The 12,981-nt window shown below is 42.0% G+C and overlaps 1 protein-coding gene, 1 long non-coding RNA gene and 1 pseudogene across 7 annotated transcripts in view; 1 reads left to right on the top strand and 2 right to left on the bottom strand.

Annotated features, from left to right (window-relative positions):
- Window positions 1-5,171: 5,171 nt before the first annotated feature.
- On the bottom strand, window positions 5,172-6,869 carry LOC101008725 (annotated as a pseudogene).
- Window positions 6,870-7,751: 882 nt separating this feature from the next.
- Window positions 7,752-12,625, bottom strand: LOC108583112. The gene is made up of 3 exons (XR_001897415.3): window positions 12,540-12,625; window positions 10,650-10,724; window positions 7,752-7,836 (listed from the first exon to the last, which is right to left on the bottom strand). It is a non-coding gene; the product is annotated as an uncharacterized LOC108583112 (long non-coding RNA).
- ALPK2 (alpha kinase 2) overlaps window positions 7,827-12,981 on the top strand; it is a 146,799-nt gene continuing 141,644 nt past the window's right edge. For all 6 annotated transcript variants that reach the window (XM_003914418.5, XM_017951794.3, XM_017951792.3 and 3 more), the window contains exon 1: window positions 7,827-9,145. The gene's annotated coding sequence lies outside the window, so the exon portion shown is untranslated. The remainder of the gene's footprint in view (window positions 9,146-12,981) is intronic.

Here is a 12,981-nt window from a genome sequence, read left to right as displayed (position 1 = left end):
GACTAGTTGCATGAGGCTTGGATAAGACCTAGCAGCTCAAGAAAGGGAAAGAGGGCAACTGGGGTAGACTGTACTTCAGAAAGCTGTGGCTTGGAGTGAACTTCCTTTGTGAAATTTGCTACAGGCAAGAAACTTAAGTTTTCTTCCTGAGTTATCAATCAGAATTGATCGAACTCTTAGTTGGCCATGTAACCATAAAAGTAAATGGTAGGGACAGGAAACACAATATTTTGCCAAAAACTCTGATTTAAGACCATGTAAGCTTCATTATGCCTTTTATATAAAAAGAATGTCATTAATACAGATCTTGGACACTGCATTCTTCAAGGCTCCCTGACCAGCCGGTAGCAGGTGGTGACAGAGTCCAGGAGCCCCATCTCCTGACCTTTGCAGAGCTCCTAGAGCACCCTGTTCTCCCTGCTGCCTTTCCATTTGTCGGAGGACAGGCTCCACACTGTCTTCATACGTAAGGGAACAGCATAGTAACACTGTCAAATGAGCAATGGGACACGAGGCAGCTGGTGATAATTCTTGCCTTAGACTTTTGGCTCTCTGGGTATCTGTCATGAGGAATATCATGTTCAGGAGGATTTACTCACTAGGTATCTGCTTCTCAGACTCATGGGGATGAAAATCTGAAGTAGTCGTTCAAGTCACAGTTTTACCAAGTAGGTCTGATGCTTTGAACATGACGTAAGAATAAAAGTCAGAAAATACTCTATTGTAGGGCAAGATAAGCAAGGGATCCACTAACTGTTTTATTCTATTGTTCTACTTTTTTTAAAAACAATTGACCCAGCATTTTTGGAGGCCGAGGCGCGTGGATTACTTGAGGCCAGGAGTTTGACCAGCCTGGCCAAGATGGTGAAACCCCGTCTCTACTAAAAATACAAAAAAAATTAGCTGGGGGTGGTTGTGCGTGCCTGTAGTTCCAGCTGTTGGGGAGGCTGAGGCAGGAGAATTGCTTGAACACTGGAGGTGGAGATTGCAGTGAGCCGAGATCATACCACTGTACTCCAGCCTGGGCAACAGAGCGAGACTCCGTCACAAAAAAAAAAAAAAAAAAATTGAGACAGGCCCTCACTCTGTTTCCCAGGCTGGAGTGCAATGTGGCACAATCATGGCTCACTGCAGCCTTAACCTCTTTGGTTTGAGTGATCCTTTTCCTTCAGTCTCCTGAGTAGCTGGGACTACAGATGCATGCCACTATGCCTGGCTAATTTCTTTGGTAGAGACAGGATTTTGCTATGTTGCCTGGGCTGGTCTCAAACTCCTGGCCTCAAGTGGTCCTCCTGCCTTGGCCTCCCAGAGTGCTGGGATTGCAGGCTCAGGTCACTACATTCATCCATAAAAAGTTTTATTGAGGGATAATTTACATAAAATTTTATCATTGTTAGTGTACAGTATAACAATTTCTACTATATTTATGGGTTTGTGCAACTGCTATCATACTTCATTTTGAGAATAGTCCCATCGTCCCGAAATATTCTTTCATGTCTATTTGCAGCTAACCCTGCTTCCCCCAGCCTTAGGAAATCACTGATGTTTTATCTCTATAACTTTGTCTCTTTTGACTTTCATAACATTGGAATATTTCAATAAGTAGTCTGTTGTGTCTGGCCTTTTTTAGTTAGCACAGAGTTTTTGAGGTTTATCCAAGTTGTAACATGAATCAATTGTCCTTTGCTTTTTGTTCTTGAATAGTACTTGCCTTATCCATTCATTGGTTGACAGACATTTGGATTGTTTTCAGTTTTTGGCATACAGGTTGTTATTTGAACTTGTGTTGTTATTTCTCATAGGGAAGGTTCTAGAAGTGGAATTGCTGAGTCATATGGCAAGCTTGTGTTTAATGTTTTAAGAAATGACCAATTATTTTCCAAAGTGGCTGTCCTACTTTACACTCCCACCCGCAGTGTATTAGGGTTCCAGTTTCTTCTTCACATCCTTATTATACTTGGTATTGTTCGTCTTTTTTTTTATTATTATTATAGCCATCCTTGTGGGCATTGTGGGTTTTTTTCAATATTTTTTTCTATTTCTTTATTTTATTCATTGTGTTTCCATTTTAATTTGTATTTCTTTATTGATTAAAGGTGTGGAGTATCTTTTTTTTCTTTCCAGACAAAGTCTCGCTTTGTCATCCAGGCTGGAGTGCAGTGGCACACCCATAGCTGACTGCAGCCTTGACCTTCCAGGTTCAAGTGATCCTCCCACTTCAGCTTTCTGAGTGGCTGGGTCTGCAGGTGCACACCACCACACCCAGCTAATGTTTTGTTTTTGTGTTTTTTGGTAGTGATGGGGTATTGCTATGTTGCCAGGGCTGACCTAGAACTCCTGGACTAAAGCAATCCTCACACGTTGGCCGCTCAAAGTGCTGGGATTACAGGTGTGAGCCAGTGTGGCTGGCCTAACGTGTTGAGCATCTTTTCATGTGCTTATTAGCCATCTATAGATTTTCTTTGGTGAAATGTATATTCAAATCTTTCGCCCATGTTTTAAATTGGGTTTTTGTTATTTATCTATCGAAAGATGGGGTCTCACTCTGTTGCCCAGGCTGGAGTACAGTGGTGTAATCGTAGCTCACTGCAGTCTCAAACTCCTGGGCTCAAGCAATCTTCTTACTTCAGCTTCCCCAGTAGTTGGGAGCATAGGCATATGCCACCATCCCTGTCTATGGGTTTTTAATATTTTTATTGTTGAGTTTCATGGGTTTTTAAAATATATATTCTGCTCTCCCCGCCTCAGCAAACCAATGCGGGAACAGAAAACCAAATACCACATGTTCTCACTTACAAGGGGAGCTGAATGATGAGAACACATGGACACGTGGCGGGGAACAACACATACTAGGGCCTGTTGAGGGCTGGTGGGGAGGGTGAGCATCAGAAAGAATAACTAATAGATGCTAGGCTTAATAACTAGGTGATAGGTTGATCTGTACAGCAAATAATCATGGTGCACTTTTGCCTATGTAACAAACCTGTACATCCTGCACATGTACCCTGGAACTGAAAAGTTGTTGAAAAATAAAATAAAATAAATAAAATATATATTCTGACTGTACATCCTTTGTGATGTATATGATTTGCAAATATTTTCTCCCAGTGTGTGGCAGGTAATGATGGCTTTTGAAGCACAAAAGTGGCATTTAAGTTTCTTCCATTTTCAAGTCTGCCTGATAGTCACTTTTTGTTGGGCCCTTTCACGTCTCCTCTGAGCATGCTGGGAATGTGTGGATAGCCAGGTTCCCCTTGATCTGCCCTGCACACACATGCAGCCCGCATCAGCCAGATGCTTGCCCCAATCCCGCTCCACTCGCCTGCTGCCAGGATCATGTCCATCAACAACACTGCTGTGCATAGACGTTGTCCACTGCTTCAAATCCAGTGAACCCCTTGACCATGGGAGTGAAAATGCCAGTGCTCACAGCTGGCCCTGGTAGAGCCCCTTTGACAGCAGAACAGGATAGGGGAATGGGAGCAGCTCCAGGCAAAAGCGCTGCAGAGACTCACTGTTAGTAGTTTTAGTTTAGTTTAGAAGTTTTCCACCATAAATGCTTTTCAAATTGTTATATGCCTTTGGTTGGTGAAAATATCCAGCAGTTTTAGTAATGAGTATGTGTTGCTCCATAATCACAAAAAAGACCAAACAAAGTAAACTGTTCCAAAGCAGTACGTATAACACACGCAAATATTTTTAAAATTTTAAGTTTTCACACTAACTAACGAATTTTACTTAGCATTTGTGAAACAGGGCCTCACATTTACAAAATTGGAATTTTGCTCCTGTTCTGAGAGTTGCAATGATTTTTGTGACTGTTCTAAAACTGAAACTGAAGCACTAGAATGAACCATGACAAACTTTTACCTTGGAAACTTGGGTACTTTTTGTTCAGGTACTTAGATTGTCATATTTTGTGGCATTGAATTTTGAGCTGGTTTTGCTATTTTGGTTTTAGGTAACTCAAATACAGTCCTTCAGGAACATGATGGATAAAATACTTCTGTGTCTGTGAACCTAACTGCCGTTTGTAAGTTTGCTACTCTAGAGGAGAATGAATTCCAGGTTCCAAACAACGCTCAAATGCTTGAAAGAGTCCCTCTCAGATATATCAATTCTGAAAAAATTGCATTTTTACTGTTGTTTTGCAATTTTTTTCTTTTTTTTGAGACAGGGTCTCACTCTGTTGTCCAGGTTGGAGTGCAATGGCACAATCATGGCACACTGTAGCTTCAAATTTCTAGGCCCAAAAGTCCTCCCACTTCGGCCTCCTGCCGAATAGGGAGGAGGACCACAGGTGTACACTACCACACCCGGCTAATTTTATGATGTTTTGTAGAGACAAGGTCTCACTATGTTACCCAGGCTGGTCTCAAAGTCCTGAACCCAAGTGATCCTCCTGCCTCAGCCTCCCAAACTATTGGGATTGCAGGTGTGAGCAACCATGCCTGGCTTGTTTTGCAAATATTTTACAATTCCATCTTCTCATTAAGAATATTATAGAAAGATGTTACCTGGGATGAAAAACATCATGAGAGAACAGAGTTTTATTTACATTAATATTTCTTTTGCCACTGCACTTGAGCGGGGATAATGCCTATTTAGTTCACCTACCCAAGTGACTGGAAGCTATTTTAAATAGATGAACTGGGCCGGGCACAGTGGCTCACATGTGTGATCCCAGCACTTTGGGAGGCCGAGGCAGGTGGATCACCTGAGGTCAGGAGTTTGAGACCAGCCTGACCAACATGGTGAAACCCTGTCTCTACTAAATACACAGAATTAGCTGGACGTGGTGGTGCATGCCTGTAATCTCAGCTACTTGGCAGGCTAAGGCGGGAGAATGCTTGAACCCAGGAGGCAGAGGTTGCAATGAGCTGAGATTGCACCATTGCACTCCAGCCTGGGCAACAAGAGTGAAAACTCCGTCTAAAAAATAAAATAAAATAAAATAAATAAATACATAAATGAACTGAATGAAGGTTGCAAATGCATGATTCAGGTCACATCTGCTAACGGGAATCCCTGGACCCTGGATAGGGATGAGTTGTTGGGGAGGGAGGCTCTCAGTGCTCCAGAGAAGTTCCCCAAACACTGACAGTTCTCTTTGCAGCAGGAGTGACCTGCTCCGTTCCAGCCTGGCCCGAGGACCCTGGCAGAGTCCCTGATCTGCCACGTGATTGGTACTAAGCCTCCGCCAAGAATGTGCTTTGCTGGGAAAGACTGTGCCATCAACCTTGCCACTAGTGTTCAAGGGCCTTCCATGTCAGGAAGAATAAAATGAGCAGATAAACCTCTCACGTACCAATCGCAGTCCACGTTATAGGAGCACAAAGCAGCATAAAAGCCTAATGAATTTGCTTTAATTGTTCAGATTAGTTGGGAACTGATTCAATCCCAGTCTCCAGCAGACCTAGGGTGGTCAGTGAACCTAGGGTGGTCAGCGAACCAAGTGGCGCTCATTCATTCAAGAAACCAAGAAAATAACAGTTGGAACTTGGGAAAGCTGAAAAGGCCTTTCAGAGAGAGAGACTTAATAAACATCTGATACAAAAATACATTTCCAACTCCATTCCTTAGAAGGAAAAATCTTCCCAAAAATTAAGTTTTAAGAAAATTCTCCCTATAGTTTCAGAAAAATAGAGATTAAACGTAATTTCTTATACTCTACACTACTTTACTTGGAATAATGCTAAACATTTTTATGTCTTTACTTTTAATCTCAAACTTACATTTTTTTTTTCAATTGAGGTATTTTATTGAATTGTTAAACATCACACATAGTTCTGGGGAATCATCTGGCATCTTGTCTGTGCAGTTAGACAGCTCGTAGATCTTATTTACCAGGCTGCTGAACTGTTCCTTGTTCAGAGATATGGACACCATCCAAACATTTTCTGATTTTTTTTTTTTTTGAGATAAGATCTCACTCTTTTACCCAGGCTGGAGTGCAGTAGCATGACCATGGCTAACTGCAGCCTCAACCTCCTGAGTTCAAGCCATCCTTCCACCTCAGCCTCTCAAGTAGCTGGGGCTACAAGCACACGCCACCACACCTGGCTAATTTTTGTGGTTTTTTTTGTAGACAGGGTTTCAACCATGTTGCCCAGGTTGGTCTCAAACTCTTGTGCTCAAAGGATCCACCCTCCTCAGCCTCTCAAAGTGCTGGAATTACAGGCATGAGCCCCTGCTCTTTGCCAATATCCTCGTTTTTAACTGTTGTGGCTTGCTGAATCAAAGCAACTGAATTTGAAACAAGTTCACTATCATTCCCTTCAAGAACTAACTCATCTTTCTGGGCCTGAGATACTGAATGAGCAACACCTGGCCTCATCCAAACCCTGCAGATTTATTTTCCACCCAAGAAATTTCAGATTTCAACAAAAGACTCCTGGCTAACAATGTTGATGGGGAAGTGAGCATGCACAGCCCTCATCTTACTACAGAAGCCCTGTGCAGCACCCTGGATCGTGTTCTGTTTATGACTACAAATAGTGCCAACAGTAGCCAGGTCCTTTCTATTTCCCCACACTTTGTCCACCTGGAGCCTCTTCTTTTCCTTTCTAAGGAGACTGAGTTCTTCACTGATGTAACTGAAGTCCCTCCACAGGGATCCTCTGGGGCCCTTCACAATAACTATGTCCCTTCAGAGTGATGTTGACATCTTCGGGAATGTCAACAGTCTGATTGCTAAGAATGGTCTTCAGTCTCACAGTAGATGTGACAAAGAGAGTCATGTATTTTTTGATGCTATTAGCGGATATATGCCTTTCTTTTTCTCTTCAATGTCTTACTTCTTCCATCCTTCCTTCGATATTCGCAGAAAATTCAGAACTAATGTCCTGGACTAATTTGAGGTTTTTTTTTTTTTTTTTTTAAGACGGAGTTTTGCTCTGTCCCTCAGGCTGGAGTACAGTGGCGCAATATTGGCTCACTGCAATCTCCACCTCTTGGGTTCACGTAATTCTCCTGCCTCAGCCTCCTGAGTAGGTGGGATTACAGGCGTGAGCCACGACACCCAGTTAATTTTTATATTTTTAGTAGAGACGGGGGTTTCACCATGTTGGCCAGGCTGATCTTGAACTCCTGACCTCAAGTGATCCACCTCCCTCAGCCTCCCAAAGTGCAGGGATTACAGGCCTACTTTGAGTTTAATTCCAAGATTTCTGTTTCTGATTTTCTTTCATGCCTCCTCCCCCAGACCTAAGATTGAAACATACATTCTGTGGCTGCAAATTCATGAGATGAATAAAACAAATACAGTTAAATCTATTATATGTATGTATGTACGTGTGTATATAGATGCATGTATGTGTGTATTCATGCATGTATGTGTGTGTGTATCTATATATACACATATATAAACCTTCTGCTCTTTACATTTATTTTGCTAGGAGATGAATGCTAGGAGTTGAGGGAATTGGTTTTTCAAGTTATTTCAGAGAAACAAAATTAAGTTTCATAGTGAATTTTAACTTGTCCATTTAAGAACTCCCAGGCAACACTTCTTTCACAACCATATCACATTTATCTATTGCTTTGGGACATTCCTTCACTTTTGACTTTATCCTCTCTGTGGCATGCCATAGCATTTGTTTATTCTTTATCTTCACACCTTCCTCCTCCCTTCATTCCCAACCTGAAGTTATCTCCTTTTTCTTATCTGGAACAGACCTTACATTGTGAAGACCTCAGCTTTCCACAAGGCCAACCATTTGCAAAGAGCTGGTCATTTCTGTGTTCTGTGGCATTTCATCGGTGTGTTCCCCAGGAGATAGTCATCATTTTACAGTGTCTCAGCTTTCATATTTTTTTTCTCATAGGAAGATAAAACTGAAAAACAGAACACATCACCCCTATGCTTCTTAATATTTCATCATTTCAGATGATTTTTCATCTTGTGAAAAGTTGCATTCCATCAAGGGGTAGTGATGTACATGCTGTGCTGTGTAAAACAATTTGCTTTTGAGGATTGCAGTGCTCAACACAGAGTGAGTATTTACAGCTATGTCCCTTTCAAAGTCACCCCTGGAGCTGCTAATTTGAGCCGTCTCCGTGAGTCTCGAAAGAGATTTCTGTCTAAGCTGTCAATTTCCAGGTGTCATACATTAAAATATTTTTGGGGAGAGGCTAAGTAGTTACAGAATGATGCTAAAGGATTCTCTATGTTTTTAGACTTGGATAAAATTCAATAAAAGAAATGCCCATATTACAAAATCTACTTTCCCAATAAGAACCATTCCAGGCAATCTGAAGGAACAGAACCTGTGGTATTTCTTCTGTGAATTTCTTCTGATCTTTGTCCATTCTTTTCTTTCTATTATAGTCAAAATAGGAAGGTGTGTGTGTATGTGTGTGTGTGTGAGAGAGACAGACAGACAGACAAAGAGGGTAAGGAGGGTGAGGAGGGTGGATCCCGCCTTCCTTCTGTGGCTTCTGCCTTTCTCAGAGAACTTCAGAGGACGGCTATGATACCTGTTCTAAATGAACAACATATAACTTGTATTTTTACCTCTCTGCCACCCCCTCCATGGGTTTCCTATGTGTACTTCAAATGCCTGATAACCTTGGTAGGAGAACTGGTTGTGTTACTCTGGCCTTAATCTCTTTATCAGGCAGCAAGTTTTTCCTTTCCTAAGGGGTGAGCAACTAAGCCCAGGGTCCAGCATGGGCTTTGTAGAGAGCTGCTCGGTCTCCTGAGCAGCAGCCAGTGACAGCTCGTCTGGGTTTCATCAGCTCCCTGGGGCTGCATTTCACCAGGCCCCCCTTGCCAGGGCCTCCCCAGCGTGTCAACAAGTGTTGCACCTACTGCAGAAACAGCCCTCAAGTTTCATCACAGGGATGCTAAAATATATTCTCCCGCTTCAGCTATGACCTAGTTCATTGAAGGGCGGGGGAAAAATGCTCTTCTTCTAGAACTTCCCTGGGCATGGAATTTCCCCTCTTAGGAAGATATGAACTTTCTGGAAGCAGACCCATCTGTGCTTTGACCTGATCGTGGAAAAGACCCTGAACCCTGTAAACTCCTTCGAATCCCTGTCCCGGGAACAGGGACACCCAGTCAATGCCTCACACACAGCCTGGGGAAGCCACAGCCGAGCCAGCCCTCCTATAACATTTCTTGGACAAAGAGTATTGAAAAGTAAGTATGTAGACTTTGGTTTTTACATAAAGAATGGTTGTACTTTCAATATATAGTTGTTAACATTTTCTGCAACAAAGAATGAAGCAGATTGTTTCCTTATGAAATAGAATGATGAAACAAATAGGGGCTATATGGGATATTTGGGTATATAAGGTTTTAAAGTGGGCAAATTCTCATGGTCTTGTAATTTAAGTCCATTTTGGCACTTTTTGAAAATTATTGCTATTTTTAAACATGTGCTTATTTTGGCTTGACAATAATGAATGAAAATAGTTTCTTTCACATCATGTCTATCTTAGCAGTTAGAAAAAATATACAGGATGACTCGAAGCAGTGAGATGTAAAGCTTTGCAAAGTAACATAAAAAGTTAAGTTAATTATCCAGATAACTCAGGCCCCGGAGACTTTTGTCTGAAATATTTGAGTATTTTAGTTAAGAGTTATTCCTTTTACTGTGAATTACTGAATGATTGAAAATCTCTCCTATCTGGGTAGACACAGAAGTATATTGTCTGACAACAGGTAATGCAATTTGCTGAAAAGCTATCAGACATTTCAAAATGGCTGACGTAAGCATTTGTTGTAAAAAAAAAAAAAGATTTTAAAAAAAATTTAAGGCAAAAAGTCAGCCAAAAAAAATCCATCAATTAAATGCCACCACTGTCACATTACAGTTTAATGAACACATCTAAACCTTAAAAGCCCTGATTAAGGGTGTCAGTTACAGACATTTGGCAATCATTTAAAAATAGATAAAAGCAAGAACAGCATTTAGAGCTGCTTCTGCTCTAATTATTTTCTTTCCACAACCTTTTCCTTATGTAAAAGGTAGCCTTTATTTCTAAAGATTAATTAACCAGGAATGGTAATTCCAGAGATATGTGATATGTTCAACTAAGAACAAATTGAAGGAGTTTTTGCTGTGTGGCTTCTGTACTGAAACCAAGGATGTTGTGGGTTACCTTCTGAATCAACAACTTCACAAATCCTGTATTAGAAAGCATGGATGGCCAATAACCACGTTCAGATCTTGGAAATCGGACTTAAAACAAACTAAATGTACTTTCGCTCCTAAATTACATTGTCCTTTGTTGTTGTTGTTTTTATTTTTTTGCTTGTTTTGTGTTTTTAGACAGAGTTTTTCTCTTGTTGCATAGGCTGGAGTGCAATGGTTCGGTCTTGGCTCACTGCAACCTCCGCCTCCTGGGTTCAAGTGATTCTCCTGCCTCAGCCTCCCGAAGTAGGTGGGATTACAGGTACCCACCACCACGCCCAGCTAATTTTTTTGTATGTTTGGTTGAGACGGGGTTTCACCATGTTGGCCAGGCTGGTCTTGAACCCCTGACCTCAGGTGATCCACCCGCCTCGGCCTCCCAAAGTGTTGGGATTACGAGCGTGAGCCACCACACCCAGCCTACATTGTCTTTTTGATGTTTTTACCAAACATTTAATCACAATTTGGGGAAGTTTTTAGGTAGGGCAGAGTTCCTGTTGTCATTACCTGCCAAGTTTTTTTCTCCTCCAATTTCATGAGTTTTTAACAGCCTCCTGAACACTCGCCTGTAGGTATCAGCCCCTGTGATGGGGATGCAGTTGAGTTAGTGTCTTACTCTGGATGGAGGTGGGAGAAGCAGGGGAGGTCCTAAGAAAGGTTTTGGAGTCAGATTTGGAATTGACTCCCAACTTTAGCATAACTTTTCAACCTGTTTGAACCCCAGTTTACTCATCTGTAAAATCATAACAGTATTCACTTTAACAGAATTGATGGGGGATTAGATGAATACATGTACCTAAAGTATCTGTCGAATCATAGTTTCTCAACAAAAGTTTGTTTTTCACCTTAATTAAAAGCTTCTCTTTTTTTGCTGAAACTTTAGAATACTACCATAAAATAAACTATATAAAGTAATAGAAACTGTACATTATAAGCATCACTGCAATAATTAAATAAACATAACGATTAGATTCCTTGAGAAAAATTCTATACTTGGAAACAACGTCTTTGAAAACCAAATAAGAAAAAAAGATTATATTTTAGAATGTATCTATGATAAATAAGAAAAAAAATTTTTTTACTGAAAATAGTTGATAGATAATTGATGCTTATTATCTAAAAGCAGAAGTAGAGATTTATCAACATCCTGTGGGAATGCTTTTTAATACACACCAGTACCATATTTCAATGAGTGTTTGGGAATCCATAGTAATGAAAGGCCTGTGATCATGATGAAAACTATGAAAATGGGCCGGGCGCGGTGGCTCAAGCCTGTAATCCCAGCACTTTGGGAGGCCGAGATGGGCGGATCACGAGGTCAGGAGATCGAGACCATGCTGGTTAACACGGTGAAACCCCGTCTCTACTAAAAAATACAAAAAATTAGCCGGGCGAGGTGGTGGGCGCCTGTAGACCCAGCTACTTGGGAGGCTGAGGCAGGAGAATGGCGTGAACCCAGGAGGCGGAGCTTGCAGTGAGCTGAGATCCGGCCACTGCACTCCAGCCTGGGCGACAGAGCGAGACTCCGTCTCAAAAAAAAAAAAAAAAAAAAGAAAACTATGAAAATGAAGGTACACGGCCAGCCTTTCCTCAAAGATTATAGTTGAGTCTTGCATTGAGAGAGGTGGGGGCGGGAGTGGAGGTGAAAAGTCTCTGAACTGGGCCAGGCATTGGTGGAGCTGAGCAGGGGCAGTAGCTCTGGGCCAGCTCAGAAGAAGTGTAGTTTCCAGGGTAGGGATCGCACTGTGGGCTAGAATTGGGCGGGGTCAGTGATAAAAGTACACAATGAATAGGGAGAAAGGCCAGTCAGGGACGGGAGGGAGCAGCTGAGATTCACAAGCCGGCTTGTGGGCTGGCTCCCGAGAACTTTATCAGACATCTTTCTCATTGCCCCTTGTTTTCACTGAGATACCCCACAGATTTTCCCCGGGCACATCGCAGTACCTTGATACATTCTTCGCTTCGGTTACAGACAGGTTCACAAGGAACCCAGGATATGTTACTCTGGGTTGGATGCTGCCAAAAAGAAAAACTGAAAATGCAAACATGTAAAGCAACTTGGGAGAATGTAATCACGTCATCTTGGGGTTGGCGAAAACGAAAGAATAAACATTTGACCTACATTAAATAAAACATTTAAACATGTTTCGAGCCCTTATTGGGATCTCCGCCTATGCATACCAACTTGGCATGGCCCAAACAGACAAAACTGATCAGGAGACTTCAGACATTAGCTCAAAGAGACAGGGAGCAAGTTGAAGAGAAGCTCAGTTCCGAGAGTTCAGGTCTGGATACACTGCACCCTCCCTCTGGAGGGCCAGCCTGGAGAACTGCTATCTGTGTTAGATCTGTGTTAGGATAGAACTGCTATCCTTATGTCTGGGCTGCACAACTCACCTGGGTTTTCACTTGATCTTCAGCCCTGCTCTTAGACAACCAGGCCCCTGCTCTTAGACAAACAGGCTCATTTGCTCCTCAACCCCTAGTTTAAGACCTTCCTCTGAGCCCAGTGGTTCTTAAACTTCCAAGTGCAACAGAATCTAAAGAGCTTGTTAAAATAAAGGTTGCTGGGCTCCACCCCCAGAGCTTCTGATTCTGAAGTTTCCAAAAATTTGCATTTCTTCCTTGTTCCCAGGTAATGCTGATGGCGTGGCCCAGGGGCCACTCTGAGAACCACTGCTATAGCCATTTCTTCGGCCTGCAGTTCCTGAAGAAAACCTATTTGTGTTTATGCTTTTCAACCACCAAACTTTCCTTACTTCTCAGGGGATACCAGAGACAGAGATACAATGTGCTAGTGTTGCAAACATAAAAGGTGAACCCATCAGGTGCCCTGCAG

The sequence above is a fragment of the Papio anubis genome, chromosome 19 (assembly GCF_008728515.1).
Source record: "Papio anubis isolate 15944 chromosome 19, Panubis1.0, whole genome shotgun sequence".
In the NCBI taxonomy this organism is placed as follows: Eukaryota; Metazoa; Chordata; class Mammalia; order Primates; family Cercopithecidae; genus Papio; species Papio anubis.
Note: the sequence above shows the minus strand (reverse complement) of the source record. Positions and strands in the feature narration are given on the sequence as shown.